Source organism: Puma concolor, chromosome F2 (assembly GCF_028749965.1).
Source record: "Puma concolor isolate L17-30 chromosome F2, mPumCon1.1.hap2, whole genome shotgun sequence".
NCBI lineage: Eukaryota > Metazoa > Chordata > Mammalia > Carnivora > Felidae > Puma > Puma concolor.
The window spans coordinates 11,584,135-11,601,511 of record NC_141684.1 but is presented as its reverse complement, the minus strand read 5'-3'; the positions used below and the strand labels follow the sequence as shown (position 1 = coordinate 11,601,511).

At 53.5% G+C, this 17,377-nt stretch overlaps 1 protein-coding gene across 8 annotated transcripts in view; it reads right to left on the bottom strand.

Moving 5' to 3' along the window:
* Nucleotides 1-16,252, bottom strand: part of CYRIB (CYFIP related Rac1 interactor B) — a 150,120-nt gene extending 133,868 nt beyond the window's left edge. For 4 of the 8 annotated variants that reach the window (XM_086694976.1, XM_086694972.1, XM_086694971.1 and 1 more), the window contains exon 1: nucleotides 15,909-16,113. The gene's annotated coding sequence lies outside the window, so the exon portion shown is untranslated. Of the gene's footprint in view, nucleotides 1-15,908; nucleotides 16,114-16,157 lie in introns of those variants that run through there. The other 4 variants (XM_086694973.1, XM_086694969.1, XM_086694977.1 and 1 more) reach the window with 3 other exon arrangements.
* Between the last annotated feature and the right edge of the window lie 1,125 nt (nucleotides 16,253-17,377).

The following is a 17,377-nucleotide window of genomic DNA, read 5'->3' as shown; positions in this document are numbered from 1 at the left end:
GACTTTAACACTTGCATATTAATGCAATGATTTGTTTTTATGTCCACCCCCTCCTACAGTCCAGGACTCTGTGAGCACTGCCTACAATCTGCTAATCTCTGTCCTGGGGCACCTGCCCCAAACCCCGGCACACAGTTCATGTCTCATGAATGCTTGCTGAAAGTGGACGGGAAAGTGGATGGGAAAGAGGAAGAGGAGGAAGAGGAGGAAGAGGAGGAGGAGGCAGGAGGAGGAAGAGGAGGAGGAGGATGGGGAAGAGGAAGAGGGAAGGAAGGAAGGAAAGAAAGAGAAGGAAGGAAAGAAAAAGAAAGGAAGGAAGGAAGGAAGGAAGGAAGGAAGGAAGGAAGGAAGAAGAAAGAAAGAAAGAAAGAAAGAAAGAAAGAAAGAAAGAAAGAAAGAAAGAAAGAAAGAAAGAAAGAAAGAGGGGCGCCTGGGTGGCTCAGTCGGTTAAGTGTCCGACTTCGGCTCAGGTCACGATCTCGCGGTCCGGGAGTTCGAGCCCCGCATCGGGCTCTGGGCTGATGGCTCGGAGCCTGGAGCCTGCTTCCGATTCTGTGTCTCCCTCTCTCTCTGCCCCTCCCCCGTTCATGCTCTGTCTCTCTCTGTCCCAAAAATAAATAAACGTTAAAAAAAAAAAGTTAAAAAAAAAGAAAGAGGAAAGGAAGGAAAGGAAGGAAAGGAAAGGAAAGGAGGAAAGAGAGAGAGAAAGAAAGAAAGAAAGAAAGAAAGAAAGAAAGAAAGAAAGAAAGAAAGAAAAGAGAACGAAAAGAAAAGAAAAGAAAAGAAAAGAAAAGAAAAGAAAAGAAAAGAAAGACAGACAACAGTGAGGACAGGGTTTTCACTCACTGGACCCAAAAATGGAATGGGGAGAGGGGCAGAGGGCTTCCCCATGGAGTCTATCGGGAGCACAGCCTTCTGGAAAACCTCCTGAAGTTACAGGCTAAGGCGGCACAGGGACCCAAGTTAAGACAGGGCGCAGAGCTGGCTGAGGGGACAGGGCAGCACTTAGCATGAGGGACCAGAGCCCACAGTACTGTACCCAGCACACAACAGGGGCTCTGGATGCGTCTGCTGAACGAAACACCATTTCCACAGATGAGAAAAGGGACAGCGTGGAACGAGACAGAGTGGTTGGTCCAGAGAAGACCCAATGTGGGGACCATCTAACAGAGAGGACAGTGCCCACTCGTGGAGGACCAACGTCTTCCTTCGCTCAGCTCCACAGCAGAAGCCACGGCTGCCCTCTGACTTCTCACTCGCTCCACAACGCGGCCCCGGGTAGCTTCCAGGAGCTTCAGAGGAAACCCAGAGAGGGTCACACAAATGAGAAGATGCTTAAACACACAAGCGGGGCAGGGAACGGAGAGGGGAGGGCAGTGTATGTGGCCACCATGAGAGCAGGCTAATTTTGAGGGTGAAGGAATACCAGCCATCGGACTAAAGGAGCACCGAGGCCTCAGTAAAACTCTTTCCTTTAGCTGAGCTGTGTCTCTGACTTTCTGGATTCCCTGTCGTCCTGAAGAGCACGTGTGAGGAGACCACCAAGTGGAGTTTAAGAGTAGCCAGGGCTGAGAAATTAAGTTCCAACTCTGGTCCTGACCAGCCGTGCAGCCTTGGACAGATCCCTCAACCTCTCTGGGCTTCAATTTTCTGAAAAAAGTATGCACTCGTTCTGCAGACACGCTTGGAGCCAGACATTATGGGCCTGACCTGTGGACCTAAAACAGAAAGAGGCCCGGGGCACCTGGGTGGCTCAGACAGTTGAGCGTCCGACTTCGGCTCAGGTCATGATCTCACGGTCCATGAGTTTGAGCCCCGCGTCGGGCTCTGTGCTGACAGCTGCGAGCCTGGAGCCTGCTTCGGATTCTGTGTCTCCCTCGCTCTCTGCTCCTCCCTTGCTCATGCTCTGTCTCTCTTTGTCAAAAATAAATAAACATTAAAAAAATTTTTTAAAAAGAAAAAGAAAGAGGCCCAGTCTTAGGGCTCAGCGATGTTTAGTGCAACAAGGCCACAGCATATACAAAATTCCGTACGTATGGGAAGTGTTGTGATTAGACTTTACTTGCTGTCATATAAGCCCCTGACTTTTTTCTCTTCCTTCTTTTTTTTTTTTTTTCCTTAAGATTCAAGACATAGTGTTTGGTCAATGCTAAGTAGAAGAGAGAGCCAGGAAGCTCATCTTTAATTCAGTGCTGACAATACTCAGCTCAGCTCAAACTTGGCAAAAATGCTTTCTTCCAGCACATCTATTCATAGACGTCTGTTCCTAGAGTTAGCTCTCAATTATTCAGTCTAACGGAGGAATTGTCCCATGCTCTGAGAAAGGGGTGCAGGAAGGCGGAGGGGGGATGGGGAAGGGGGACAGGGAAGGAAGAGGGGAGAGGAGAGAGCAGGGCAGACCTAGAAAATGACCCCCCTCCGCCCCCAGAAAGCAGACACAGTGCTCTGGAAGGGTGCAAGGTGACCGTGCTCCTACGGTAAATGGTCATTAGGACAGGGACGTGGGGAGGTGACAGACATATCACCCAACTCACTCTTGAGTAAGGAGTGTTCTACTGCTCCACGGGCGAAGGGTGGGAGGCTAGGAGAAGCCGAGTGGCAGCTCGTGGCAGTGGCACAGCCTGTGTGCCCAGCAGCGGCCCCCTCAGGAGCCCCTGAAACCCATGTCCCCAGGGAAGTGCACCCTTGGGGCTGCCATAGGCTTCAACCTTTCTCTGGGTCTCCACCTTTCACCAAACCAGCTCAACATACCCCCAGGGCCGGCAGCTCCCATTTGCTGAGCTCAACTCCGTCTCCCCCACCAGGTGCTGATGGGGTTAGTTGGGTGACAGGCACCTTTGCCAGCTTTTCACTCTGATCTCTGGTCCTTCACTTTTTTCCTCTGACCCTTGAAACTGCAGCGAGAGGAACAGGCGTGACTCAGCTGGGGAAGCCGGGGCCCAGCCCAGCAAGTAAGTAGCTGGAGCTTCCGTTCTGTTCTTCCTTCACTCACCCAAAGCAGCACACCTGCCTGCCCCACATACCCGTTCTTCTGGAAGGGGCTGGGGAGCACAGCTCACGTGCCCGACAGGAGGACAGAGGGCAAAGGGAATGGAGAAAACAAGGAATGTTCTGGACACTCAATAAATGTCAATGTGAGAGCCTCAACCATGTCTCCCTTCGTATCTAAACACAGAAACACGTACACACATACATCAAGATTATGAATCCTGGGGTCTTAAATGAATGCTTAAAAACACTTCCCGGGGCGCCTGGGTGGCGCAGTCGGTTGAGCGTCCGACTTCAGCCAGGTCACGATCTCGCGCTCCGTGAGTTCGAGCCCCGCGTCGGGCTCTGGGCTGATGGCTCAGAGCCTGGAGCCTGTTTCCGATTCTGTGTCTCCCTCTCTCTCTGCCCCTCCCCCGTTCATGCTCTGTCTCTCTCTGTCCCAAAAATAAATAAACGTTGAAAAAAAAAAAAAAAAAAAAAACAAAACACTTCCCACTTTCCGCCCGAGGCAGAAAATTAGTTCATACCTTGATCCAGCAAGCATACACGTGGCACCTGTGCACCAGGCACCTTTGGATGCTCTGTGCCTTCCTTAAAAAAAGTGGCTGACGAGCTTAACCAGAACCTCTCCAAAAACCTCTCCATCCCAGGCAGGGATGACAAGTGGGCTGCATGGCAGACACAGAACTTGAGAGAAAACAGTGTCTTAAATACCACAGAGACTGTCTGCAAATCTGCAGTCCCCTAAGCGGTTTGCGCTCAGCCCCCCGCCGAGGTGCCTTGGGCTGCCCTTTAACAGGTTTCTCAGAAGGGCTGACGCACCCTTTCCCTGCCCGCTGGAAGCCGCCACAGGGCGCAGGCAGCAGGTTCTGAAGAGTGGTCCTTCTCCTAAGAGATCAAGGGCACCCCCCTCTCTGGATGCACAGGCGGAGGAGGGGGGTACTCAAGTGCGGGTGCACAGAAGCTCGCCGACCTCCCGTGGAGACCACAGCTCCCTCCACCTGAGCCGGAAGCTCACTTTTGCCTCGGAGTCGCCCATGCAGAAAACACTGGGCTGTTCTTAATGGGCAGCTGTCATTCATCCTACCCTTCCCTGAAAGTAACTTCCATATGACTTAAGGAGAGTCACTGGCTTTGGGGTGTCCCCAGATGCCCTTCGCCCCATCACCTGCTAACCAAGAGGGCAGGTGGTGAGTCTTCAAAAGTCACATGATCTCTGACCTCAGGTTACCTCCCTTATCAAAAGGCAACAGGGACTCCTTCTCCATGGGTCTAGGAGGGTCCACTCTGGGTGGCTATTATTATTCAAGAACCACTAGCTGTCTTTCTCCAGCTGTGTTCCAGTCCTATTGGCAAGGCTGTTAGTATGTTAACCCCGGGGACGCCTGGGTCTAAGTTTTAGTCATTGCTCTCTTCTGTCGTACACTATTTATAAAGTGATCTAAACACTGGTTTTCTTTCTTCTCCTACAAACAGTAGAGTTCTCGGTTTCTTTGAAAAAAAAAAAGAGATCAGAGAGGAACAGAGAAGAGGGAGAGGAGAAGGTTTTCTTCCAGCAAAAGTAATCTCATAACCACATTGCAGAAAATGCATAAAAGAGAAAGGAAAAGAAATTTATCCACATTCATAGCCCCCTGCCACAACCTCGGATGCCGTTTTGGTGTGTATTTCCTTCCAAACTTTTTTCCTACAAATGACTGCTTTTCTCAGTTTCCTCCCAGCCTCCTGCGCCCTCTTTTGAGGGGCTACAGCATGACCGATTCAAATATTTGATCAATTTCAGATGCTTAGGTTACTTCCAATTTGTTATTGTCAAAGGAGCTAAGCTGACCATCTTTGTGCAACATTCTGTCCGTACTTGGAACTGTTCCTTTATGATATCTTGTCAGAAGTAGGTTCACCGGGTCAAAGGTTACAAGTATCTTCATGACTCTTAACATAAATTTCATAGTTTCCCAGAAGGGTCTTTGTAGGACCCAGTTGGCCACGAGACCTACAAAGACCCAGTTGGCCACGAGACCTACAAAGACCCAGTTGGCCACGAGAAAAAAGACACAGGTTCCTTCCTGGGGCTGAGGACACCTCTCCTAGGCATCATGGGGTGCGGATAGGGGCACCTGCTGGGTTTTCTCTGCCTTGAGCTCTTATGGAACATTCCAGTCTATGCACATCAGCACAGGCAATCTCAGGGGCTTTTTCAACTCCCCCTTGTTGAATGGGAGCTGCATAACACATACAAGAACAAGCTCCAAAGTGGAATCAAATACCCTCTCCCTCCTGCCCCAACAGCTACTTAATATGATGGAGAACGAAAGATCAGGTTCCTTCTCTTTCGGTTTTAAGTGTCCAAGGTCTGGAAACAAAGATCAATTTACCTGAGAGAGGCATTTTCCAACCACATTCCTGGTCATGAGGGGAGGTGCTGGCAGAAGAGGGGGTGGGGACACTCCAAAGGTCATACCTTCTTTATTCCTCATTTACTTCTGCAAGCGAGAGGTCTAGGGGAAAGTCACAAGTATGCAAATGTCGTTTTTCTACACTTCCCCTGCATTTCACCACTGAAACTTTGAGAAACGCTGCTTGGGAAAGAGAAGGTCCCACTTGGAGGCAGGGCTTCAGGGAGTGGGGTCACCTCCCAAGGCTGGGGTCCCTCATGGATGCAGGAGCCCTTTCAGATCAACTCCAGATTGGGGCATCCAACCACATCCTGGAGATGTGTGGGATCAATGGCAGTCAAAGGTCCTAAATCTAGGGGCTGCTGTGACCAGGGATGTTGCCTTTATTTAGAAAAAAAAAAAAAAAAAAAAAAAGAGTCAGGCCTCACTAGGGCCAAAGAGACGGCCTCCGTCCTGTCCACTGGGTCCGACACACAGGACAGCTGGACACACAAAAAAATTCTCTCCAAAGTTAATTACACTCAAGCAGGAGAGACCCCTAGAATAATCACACATACATATATGTAATATATATAGCCCACAGTTGGGTCAGGACAACGGCACGTTCTGAGGAGGTCCCCCATCTAGCACAACATAAATGGAACCGTATATCACGTACTAATTTAGCTCAGCCGTATTCAACTCTACTCAAAGGGCCAAACGCTTTATTTTTATTTTAAAGAGTTTAAATAACATAAAAGCATATTTTGCCTGTGGTATTTAATTTGTATTTGTTTTATTTTTGGATACTGTACTTGATGGGACATCATACACCACTGTGCGTGCGAAACATTTCCTGCAACATGTTACTGCACAGCATCACGTACACAAAAGCACCGTATGCAAACGATCCCTCAGGGCCAATTTAGGAGACTGTCTGAGATCGTTTTTACCAGGCTTCATGCCTCATTTTCATCAGGACTTCCGAAAGTCACGATTAAGACAACTCTGCTGTGTTAAGGTTTGCCCTCCTTGGGTGCTCGAGGGATGTGCTGTTAGGTAGTAGCAGAAAATCAGTCTCTGATCACAACAGGAAACCAGGCCTCCCAGGCTGGAGAACGCCTTGGGGGGAGGGGGGGGGGAGGGCCCCTGACTTTATAACCAGCCTGCCAAGGACGGGCTGTCAGGGCATGAAAACTTGTCCTCGAGTTGGGCCCTGAGCTGCCTGTACAGCCCTTAGCAAGCTTTCACCTCCCTGGCCTGCTCCCTCCTTCTTTCTAAGAGTGACCTAGATGATTCCCAAACTCCTGTGTGACTCTGGGCAACTCACCTCACCTCTCTGGGCCTCCTCTGGCTGTCTGAACGGGCTCCCACCTTGGAGAAGAATCAGCGCTGCCCAAGTAGGATTCCGAGAGAGAGCTGCCCCGTGTCGAGATGCTGACCTCCTCAGCGCTTTGGGCAGATGGGTCCTGCGGTCGGTCACCTCCAGCTGTGAGATGTTTCTGCTTTTCCTACCCACCACCCGACCCACACCTTACAAATTCTGTTTCCTAGGTGAGCCATGGCCTGAAAAGGTCTGGGAAGGATGGGACTAAGGTGATCTTCAACGTCCTTTCCATCTGAACACCAGCCACCCCACCCCCAGCACCCCCGGAGTTAGAAATAGATCATTACAGGGGTAGGAGATTACAGGACCTCGGGGTTCTCAAACTGGGTCTGCACCAGAATCACCGGAGAGGGCTTGTTCAGAATGTAGATTCTTGGCCCTCCCACCCTGGAAGCTTAAGTACACCAGATTATGTCAGATGGAAGAATACTGGGGAAGAGGGAACACATGCGTAGAATGTTCTGGCAAGTTCACATACTGAAAGTGGATGGGAGGAACAAGCAGAGGCATTAATACTGTGTCCACTTACTTTCTCAAGGCTACAACGACCGCTGTCCAAACACTGAGATTTCCCTTTCAAATTCAACCCCCCTGACACACGAACCCACAGAATCCACACTCCTCCCCCCCAAATCTTTCTCTTGTGGGGGTGCCTGCAGACCATGAGATGCGTTGCAAATCCCAACACCAAATGCATCAAGAGGGGTATTAATAGCGTGAGTCAGTTTCACACTGAATTTACCAAAAAGCCTCAAGACTCAAATTAGCCCAAGTCCTTCATCTCCTTGCAAGAGTGCTTTATAAATCTGACCTTCCTTGGCTGGCTGTTCACAGCAGGTGGTTCTGGTGACACTGGTGGCCGAGATGCCTACCATGAACACCACCCCCACCCCGCCCCGACCTTAGAAACCCACCCCCTTCCAGCAGCATCGAGCAGCAGCAGAAACTACTCAGGTACACCGCTCACTTTACAGATTTGGGGAGTTATGTTCAAGGTTCACCTGAAAGGGGCAGTCAAAACAGCAGGTGGGAGCTGAAGCTGGTGAGGCAGCTTTTAATTCTAGCTCTGCTCTCCATCAGCCTCTGAGTTTTCTGTCTCCTCATCTGTCAGATGGGGATAACATGACCTGCTTCCCGGAGTTCCCACAAACATAAGAAATAAAACACGCAGGGGCGCTTGGGTGGCTCAGTCGGTTGAGCGAACGACTTCGGCTCAGGTCATGATCTCACGGTTTGTGGGTTCGAGCCCTGCGTCGGGCTCTGTGCTGACAGCTCGGAGCCTGGAGCCTGTTTCAGATTCTGTGTCTCCCTCTCTCTCTGACCCTCCCCCATTCATGCTCTGTCTCTCTCTGTCTCAAAAATAAACGTTAAAAAAAAAAGAAAAGAAATAAAACACGCAGACACACATAGTCCACGCTCAACAGGGAAAGTGGTTATTATTTCAAAACAAAACAAAACAAAATCACAAAAGCCACAACATGCTCATGGGAGCCGTGTGATTCGGGAGGCCTCTGCCTGGGCCATAAATGCCTGCACAAAGGGTTGGAAATGCTGCCTCAGTCCCCTTTCCTGCCCTGCTCAATCAGCCCGCTGCTCTGTCCTCTCTGGCGTCAAGTGACTGCCCCTGCTCTCCTGTCCCCAAATCTAGCCAGAGAGCTTCTCCAGTTCCTGGGTGACAAGGACGGGCCTCAGGCGGGGCTGGGCGTGGGTTAGCCCAAGGAAACAAAGCCTTCCTTCTCAAGCCACACAGACCCTTAGAGACTTGAGTGGGTGGCAGTGGGGACACACAGTGTGTATTCCCCACCTGGACCCATCACAGGGCCTAGCACACAGTAGGCGTTCACTTAATGATAGTCCCTGAATGGCAGGATGGACGTGGTTCCTCCATTATGCACTGAACGCTTGACAGCAACCAAGGTGTGCTCAGAAAGGACTGGAAAACCTCACTCTGCTTTCATTCACAAGCCCGTGTGATCTTGTGCACACTGGCTGGCCTCTGATGCCTTGGGGACTCAGGGCAGTACACAAAACTAGAGTTCAGGGGAGCAGGGCAGACATTTTAGGATGTTATTGGCCGAGTTTCACTTCCACATTGTCTTCTGCATTTTACTTCAACTCTGGTTTTGAGCAAAGCTGGGGCTGGTGCAGAGACTGGCAGGGAAGGCCTCCCTGAGTCTGCAGGCTCCTCTCCCCAAGTCCCAGCCCCAGAGGCTGTGTGGACAGCAGACTTGCATCATGGAGCACCTCTCAGACATCGGGCCCTGAGCCAGGCACAGTCAGACATTTTCTGATGTAAGAGCCACAACAAGCTGTGAAACAGGCACTGTGATGCCAGACGAGGCTGTGCGATCTGAAAGACTCCACAGCTAGGGAGCCGGCTGTGAACGGAGATGTACCTGGCCCCTGGTGCACAGTCCTTCACCCTGCCAGCGCCCCCTGCCAAAGAAGACCCCCAGAGGGGCCAACCACGGCATCTGGTTTTGCATGAAGCCACCCCAGCAGTCTGCACGTGTCTTAAAGAAACACCTGCCCCCCCATCAAATTCATACCCCCCATCTCCTCCAAGGGCATGGCCCCGGACGGAAACCCTCACTGGACAAATCAGTGCTCACTCACCTGGGGCTTCGTCCCGCGGGAGGTGGACCTACAGGGAGTGTTTCTGCCGGGGGCTGGCTGGCAACTTTCACACACCTGATATCGTTTAGTCCCCCAAGCCACCCGGGATGCTGGGACACCGGGCGCTGCTAGCCCAGCCTCATCCGGGACCAGGACCGTTCTGGCTCAGCAAGGTGAGGGACTGGCCCAAGGTCACGCGGCCACTGGGCAGGGGCTCCTCCGGCTCCACAGTGTGGCAGCGTCTGCTGAGAAGGCACTGGGTTTACACCCCAAAGAGCTCCAAGTGGCCAGACAGAGCCAGTCACGGGAGGATCTCTGAAGCAGACAAGCAAAGTTGCTTGCTGCCCAAGTGCCCTCCTGTCCTTGACTCCTCTGTGTGAATGCTCCCCACTGTACTCCCCAAATCTGAGGGTGCTGGCGGGGGAAGGGCAAGTGGGCCATCAGCCTCTGACGGAGCCTGAATTCAACCTTGTCGCTTTTCCTGCGTTCGGCTTAGTCCCCTGTGGCAGAAAGGTCACCAGCACCGGTACCGCTGAGCTGGGGCAGGACGTCCAGCCGGCACCATCCCCTGGGCTGGGGCTGCCCTGCGCTGAGGTCGGCCCCCAGGTACCATGCAGCCATGTGAAGGGGCCTGGCTAAGACCTGGGTTCCAGGCCTGATTTGGTCTCTTGGGCAAGATGCTTCCCCTTCTGGGTTCCAGTTCCCTCGTGTGTTAAATTAAGACTACTGGACGCCTAAAACCTGACCCTCTGAGCATGAACTTCCTGCTCGATCCTTGCAGCCCACAACCACGTGTGAAGGCCTGTTACGCTCACAGTGCTGCCCTCCCCACCTCAACTGTTCAGAGGGTCCAGGCCTCGTGGGGCTTGTTCGGTGCCTCCTGGGCCTGCCCAGCCCTCTGTGTTGTCACTGTCATCTGTTCTAGGCCTCCGTCTTTTTAATTGTGTGTATCATGGGCCTGGCTGCCTCTTCCACTGACGAGCTGCCCCACGACACTCAGTGTCACGTTCAGATTCACATCTATGAGCTCCGGGTCCTGAATGGACGATGGGAGTGGGGGCTTCCACATTCTCCCTACTCCAAGTGCGGTCCCCGGACCAGAATCTTTGCCCACCCCCGCCTCTGACTCAGAATCTGCAGAGAAACCTCCAAGTGATTTGAGGGAACACTCCAGTTTGGGAAGCCCTGTTCCAAGATGCTCCTTGGCTCTCACGTGCCCCTACTCCCACATCCCTCGCATTGACCACCTAGAAGCCTTCCAATTTACGGGCCTTAGCAGGACTCACTAAAACGCAGCCCATCGCTAACCAAAAAAAGATGTGTCTTTAGGAACCTTCTAGAAGCTTGCCACTGACTCTCACAGGCAGGATCTGAAATGTGCAGGCCCCAGGGTGATTCCTGACATGTGTTACCCACTGGCCGCCCGAGTCTCAAGTAGCTCTCAAAAATGTTGAGGTCCCTTCCCCTTGGTTCTGTGGATTTGGCTACCCTCAGCGTCCCCACCCATCAGTCCCTATAAATGGGTGACAACCCCACTGCCAACATCCCACAGTAGAGACAAACGGACTGGCTGACCTTCACGTCCCTCACGGCCCTGTGTCCATGGTCAGAAGATGCTCTGCCCTCATTTTCTACTCTTGACACTTACTTGACTTGGGAAGAAAAGAAACTTCTCCAAAACACATTTCCAGTTTTTTCATAAACCCTGCAATTCCTCTAATGGTTTCAGATTATCTTAAATATTTATTAAAATCACTCTCAGCCACGCTTCTTTAAACAAATCTCCTCGTTGACTTCGATTATTTATATATTTATGAACATGATGTCTCCTTCCCTCAGAGCAGATGGCAACTAGTAAGTAAGTCTTCGAAAAGGGAAAAAAAAAAAATCAATGGGACAGAACGTAAATTCAACGACTCCCCAGTTTACTCTTCTTGACGAGCTCCGGTATGATTATTTCTTCATTCAGCGGAAGCACCGTATGAAAGCCAGTCAACGACTGGTTTGGGAAGGCATGGCGCCTTGAACTGGAATCTAAGAAGAAGCCGCCAGCCAAAGGCTCAATTACCAGTGGGAACCATAGCCTGGTTAGGAGAGGGAGAGGACAACGGGACGGGGGTGGGGATGGAAAGAGCCGGGGTAGGGGGAAAGGAAGGGACATTGGCAGAGCACATCCTATGAGCCAGGCAATGTGCTGGAAGGTTCTCCTTGATCTCCACAACAACCCTTCCAGGCGGTGTACCACTCCTCATTTGAAAGTTGAAGAAGGCCCAGAGAGAGAGGATAAATCTTGCCCAAGGTCACAGAGCTGGTAAGCAGCAGAACCAGGATGCGAACCCAGGTAGTCTGAGCCCTAAAGCCACACCCACAACCCGCCTCTACAAGTAGAAAAGCCTAACAGGACAAATACCATGGCCCTTAACCTCATGCATCCTTGGCTAAGTTCCTACCTCTCTTTCAACCTGGTGAAGCCACTCACCCCTTTTCAGGCCATCAAAGACTTAACTCCTAAGCAACAGGGGCTTTGTCCTTCTGAGAATCTGGGGGACTCCGGGGTTGATGGAAAGCTGGAAGGAGTTCATGGGAAGGTTATGAGATAGGAAGTGAATGTCATGAGCACGTAAAGAGTTAACTTCATGAGAGGGGAAAAAGACCTTTGCCCTCAGAAATGGATGAAAAACATGATCTTTTATTTTTAAGTTTATTTATTTTTGAGAGAGAGCGAGTGTGAGTGGGAAAGGGGCATGAAGAGAGACAGGGAGAGAGGGGGAGAGGGGGAAGGAGGGAGGGAGGGAGGGAGAGAGAGAGAGAGGGAGAGAGAGAGAGAGAGAGAGAGAGAGAGAGAGACACTACCCCAAGCAGGCTCCGCACTGTCAGCCAGACTCAGGGCTCAAATTCACGAACTGTGAGATCATGACCTGAGCTGAAATCAAGACTCAGATGCTTAATCAACTGAACTGCCCAGGCGCCCCCCAAAAACCATGATCTTTTTATTTTTTTTACACTTATTTATTTTTGAGAGACAGAGAGAAACCGAGCAGAAGCAGGGGAGGAGCAGAAAGAGAGGGAGACACAGAATCCGAAGAGGGCTCCAGGCTCCGAGCTGTCAGCACAGAGCCCGACGTGGGGCTCGAACCCACAAACCGTGAGATCATGACCTGAGTCGAAGTCAGATGCTTAACTGACTGAGCCACCCAGGCTCCCCAAAACATGATCTTGATGATGCTTTCTCATAGAGCTTTTATCAACTGTCCCAGACAGGGAAGGAGAGAATGAATAAAATCAGCCGGTTCCCCTCCCCGCCTCAATTTACTTGTCTGGAGAAGCTCCAAGTCACATTAAAACAGAGAGGTGGGGGGCGCCTGGGTGGCGCAGTCGGTTAAGCGTCCGACTTCAGCCAGGTCCCGATCTCGCGCTCCGGGAGTTCGAGCCCCGCGTCAGGCTCTGGGCTGATGGCTCAGAGCCTGGAGCCTGTTTCCGATTCTGTGTCTCCCTCTCTCTCTGCCCCTCCCCCATTCATGCTCTGTCTCTCTCTGTCCCAAAATAAATAAAAAACGTTGAAAAAAAAAATTTTTAAAAAAAAATAAATAAAAAAAATAAAACAGAGAGGTGGGTCTGGCCTTTGAGAAGCTCATCCTGCACTGAGGAAAGGCTGAATGTCACCGCTGATGAGGACCGCCATTTATCAGGGGTCTCAGCTAAGGGCGCCCCACTCCTGCACGAGCAAAGCAACCCCATGCTAAATGGTCCCATTTTACAAATGAGAACACTGAGGCTCTGAAACGTGGTGACATGCCCATGGGCAGTAAGTGGCAAAAGTGGAGGTGTGGATTTGGGTCTTGCTCTCTTACTCAGGCACCTGTGAGGTGAAGCAGGTAGAGCGGAGGTGATTTTGCCTGGTCACAGATGCGGAAAAGATGGTTCCAGGAGTGCAGCGACCTCTCGAAGGCTGCCCGGCCAGCGCGTAGCGAAAGTGGACCCATCTAAAATCTGATGTGTCACTGACACAACACTGCCTCCACACTGCTCACTGGAAGATGGTTTCACCAAAGACGGCCAAGTCCCAGCCTGCTGAAGCCACAGGACAGAGGTCTCTTCAAACAAGGAGGGGACAGCAATGCTGAGCGTGAGGCCACAATCTCTTGGCCCTGGCGTCCCTCAAGAGTCCCTCCTGTCATGGTCTCTGGATCCTGAGGTAAGCTGTCAGAGGCTGGGATTCCAGAATGGGGAATCAAGAACTGCCAGAGAACAATCTCAAGGTCACCTACAGGCCAGTACACTGACCTTGAGGTGGAGACAGAATGTACCTCCATAAAGAGCCAAAGGGAAACCATCTCTCTTTTGTTCGTCTGTCACAAAACATGTACCGTGTATCCAAGCATATGCCAGACAGCCTGCCAGGTGCCAAGGGAAACACAAAGGCCATTCAGAAGGGAGCCGAGCCCACAGGAAAGAGCGAGAGCGCGTTCCAGACGGAAGGCGGGTGAGGATCCTGAATCCACCACTTACTAAGGGTCTGAGACCAAGTCCTGCACTGTCTCTAGGTCTTGTAAAGTAAGAATAAAACCTCTGCTTCACAGGTAACCGTGAACCACTCCACGACTTAAAAATGAATCTGCAGGTGTTCAAACCACAGCTGGCTGCTGCATAAAGGCACCTGCTCTTGCCTGTCACAATAGTAGCACTCAGGCTCACCTCCTGCCCTCCAGATGTGGGAAAAACAAAAAAAACACACACACAGGATGCTAAGAGAGGTGCTCAGAAGCCTTTGGGAGCTGAGAAAGGAGAAGGGACAGTGAAAGCAAACTTACTTTAAAAACCTCCCAAAGTGCAGAAACCCATAGTGGCCCTTTATCTGATGGCCATCTCCAAGTACCCCTGCGTATTAACCTCACCCTAGCCTCCTTCATCACACACACTGCCCCTCCCCATGCCAACAGTCTCGGCAAAATCCGGAAAATGCACATTCCAACGTGCCTCCCCAGGAAGAAAACTCAGGCCCGCTGACCACTCCTGCATGCCCCACCAAGGGAGAAAAACCACCTCTCCCCAGCTTCCTCCACGTTTACAGGAACCCCCAAGCCTGGGAAAACAGCCCAGCTGTTAGCCCTGGCCACCCCTCGTCGGACAGTCATCTGGTGGTGGCAATCAAAAAGATGCTTCCTTTTCATTTCCACAGAATGCATTCTTCCAAGAATAGGAGAGGCTCAAAGTCAGAGTTTGAGCTCCTTTTCACAAGGAATCAATATTTTCACAAGATAATCCTCCTGGGGAGGGGATGGATTACTGAGATCCCAGGTGGCAAAACGTGGCTCTCTGGGGATTGTGGGATGGATGTTACAGGGCAAGGAAGCCAAAACGTAGACCCACACCCACTCATTTCTCAAAATTCAAGGATCCAGCTCTTCCTTTCACAAATATCTACCCAGAGCGTCCCAGGTGCCCAGGGACCCCTTCCAGGCGGAGGGGGATGCAGAAATTAGAGGCCAGATGACTGACAATGAGACTTTCCATTACTGCGCCCCCTCCAGGCCAGGAAGTCCACGCTCACTTTCTCTAGGCCCTACTCAAAGCACCCATTTTACAGACAGACATCTAAGACCGGAGAGGGTGAGCGATTTGCCCAAGGTCACACAGCTAGCGAGGCTGCAGGGCCAGGAATTTAGCATAGGTGCAAAGTCCACGTGACACTCCCCAGCGGAGCCTCCTTCCCGCTGAGCCCCCCCCTCCCCCCACCGGCTCCATTTCTTGCAGCTGGGTGGGGATCAAATGCGACCCCCCCCACACACTCAGGGTTCCAGCTGGTGAAGGGGGGGGGTCGAAGTCCCCGGTTCCTTCTCCCTCCCACGCTGAACACGGGACGCACGGGTTCGAGACCCACTGTGTGTGAACACAGACCCAGGAAAAGCCCTGCAGGCTGCAAGGGCACCCACCCGGTAACACTGAACTTCCATTTAAAAAAAAAAAAAAAGATGATGAAAAGATAAAGGGCAAAGAGGAAGTGCTCTTTAAACACAGGCGGGTGGTTACCCCAGGAGGAAGTCTTGAGGCCAATGGAGATTTTGCTCACCCCCCTCCAGTTCCTCTCTTCGAAGCGCCTGGCCTTCCAGCCCCCAAGCAAGTTGGCGCGGGCTGCGCTGCGCCGGGGCCAGACCCCGCGCCCTCACCTGGCGCGCAGGAGGGGTCTTGGGGGGCAGCCACCCCGAGCGCCCCATCCCTCCCCGCGCGGGGCTCCGCCGCGCGCTCCGCGCAGCTGGGTGGACCCGGGCGGCGGCCCCGCGGCGTGCGCTCCCCCCCCCACCTCGCCCTCCCGCCCCCGGCGCGTCCTCTGGGCCCCCCGCGCCGCCCCCACCCCTGCGGCGCCCCCTCTCCCGCCGCCGCGGCGCCCGGCCCGCACCCCTGTCCCCGCACCCACCGCGCGCGCCCCGCGCCCGCACCCGCACCCGCACCCGCGCCGGGCGCAGGCGGCTCCGGGGGCGCGCGGGCGAGCCGGGCGGCCCGGGCGGCCCGGGCGGCGGCGCGGCGGGGCCCCGGGCACGTACCTGGCGGCCGGGCGAGCGGCGAGGGGAGCGCGGCCGCGGGCGCTGGAGCGCAGGAGCCTCGGAGCCTCGGGTGCCGCCGCCGCCGCCGTTTCCGGGTTGGCCGGTCTCACGTCACCGCCACAGGTTCGCGAGCGGCCCCCGCCGCGGCGGCAGCAGCAGCAGCAGCAGCGGCGGCCCGGGCGAGTGCCAGGCGAGAAATAACTATAAAAGGAAGAGACGCCTCGAGGAGGAAGAGGAAACGCTGTTTACCTTCGAGAAGCCGAGCCGCCGGCGCTCGCACAAAAGGAGGACGCTCGCCGACGCCGCCTCCCCCCGCGCCCCGTCCCCGCCGCATCGCGGGGCCCGGCGTCAGCGCGCGCGGCGCCCCGGGACCGCCCCGCGCCGGCCCCCACCCCAAAACCCGCGGTGGGGGCGGGGGGCGGGGGCCGGGGTGGGGGTGGGGGGCCCGCGGCGGGGTGACCTTGGGCAAGTCACAGCGGGCGGGCGAGCCGCTGCGCTGGGCGCGCTGGCGGGGGGTGGGGGGGGGGGCTCGACGCCCCGCTGACCCAGACGTGGAAACCCCAAGCCCCCGGAGGCGCAGGGCTGGCCCAAGGTCACAGCCTATCGGGCAGGGTTCGGGCTCCAGCGCCAGCCTCCCGACCTTGAGGCCAGCCGGGTTCCTGCCCCCTGGGTCCGCTCCCCCCGCCCCGTGCTTGGGAATGATGCCAATCCCGCCCGGCCCACCTCGCAGCGGGGTCGGTGACAGCGTGTGCGTTCAAGACATTAGGCCTCCAACAGATACTTATTGAGGGCCCACTAAGTGCCAGGGCCTACTAAGTGTCAGGACTGTTCTAGGCCCTGGGGACACAGCTGGGAACCCGAACAAAATTCCGGCCTGGGAGGCAAGGGGACAGACAACAAGCAAGTATCTGATGTGTCTGGAGGTGCCAAGTGCTATGAGGAAAAATAAAGCAGGATCAGGGGAGGGACAGGGGTGCCTGTGCCACCATGAGTAGCTGGCTCTCCAAGGACTTTTAGTATAGGAATTCCCAGAAAGCTCCTGTCTGTAATTCCAGCGTCGGATCTTACGGAGGCCCCATCTTTCCCCTCCTCTGTAATGGCAGTGAGTGCATTTTTCTCCGTGTAACAACACAACACGCATGGGGAACGGATAGTCTTCTTCCCTCTGCCTTGCTCCTCCCGCCCTCAAGCCCATCCCATCATTGTCTTGAAATTCTGCCACATTTCTCAGGAATATAGACAGTGTTCTTTAAAGTATCTTTGCACTGACCTCTAGCAGGGCATCAAGAGTTACATCAAAATCCTTCACTGTCTTTCCACCCTTCACCTCCAGCCATCCTGGATGTGTTGGGGGCTGGGATGTGCCCAAATAATACCAGGTGTTGACTTACCTGATTATAACCCGTTGGTTTCTTCTACAAAGAGGTCTGAACCCTTTCCCTTACCCAGGCCCAGTGCTGGGGGTGGGG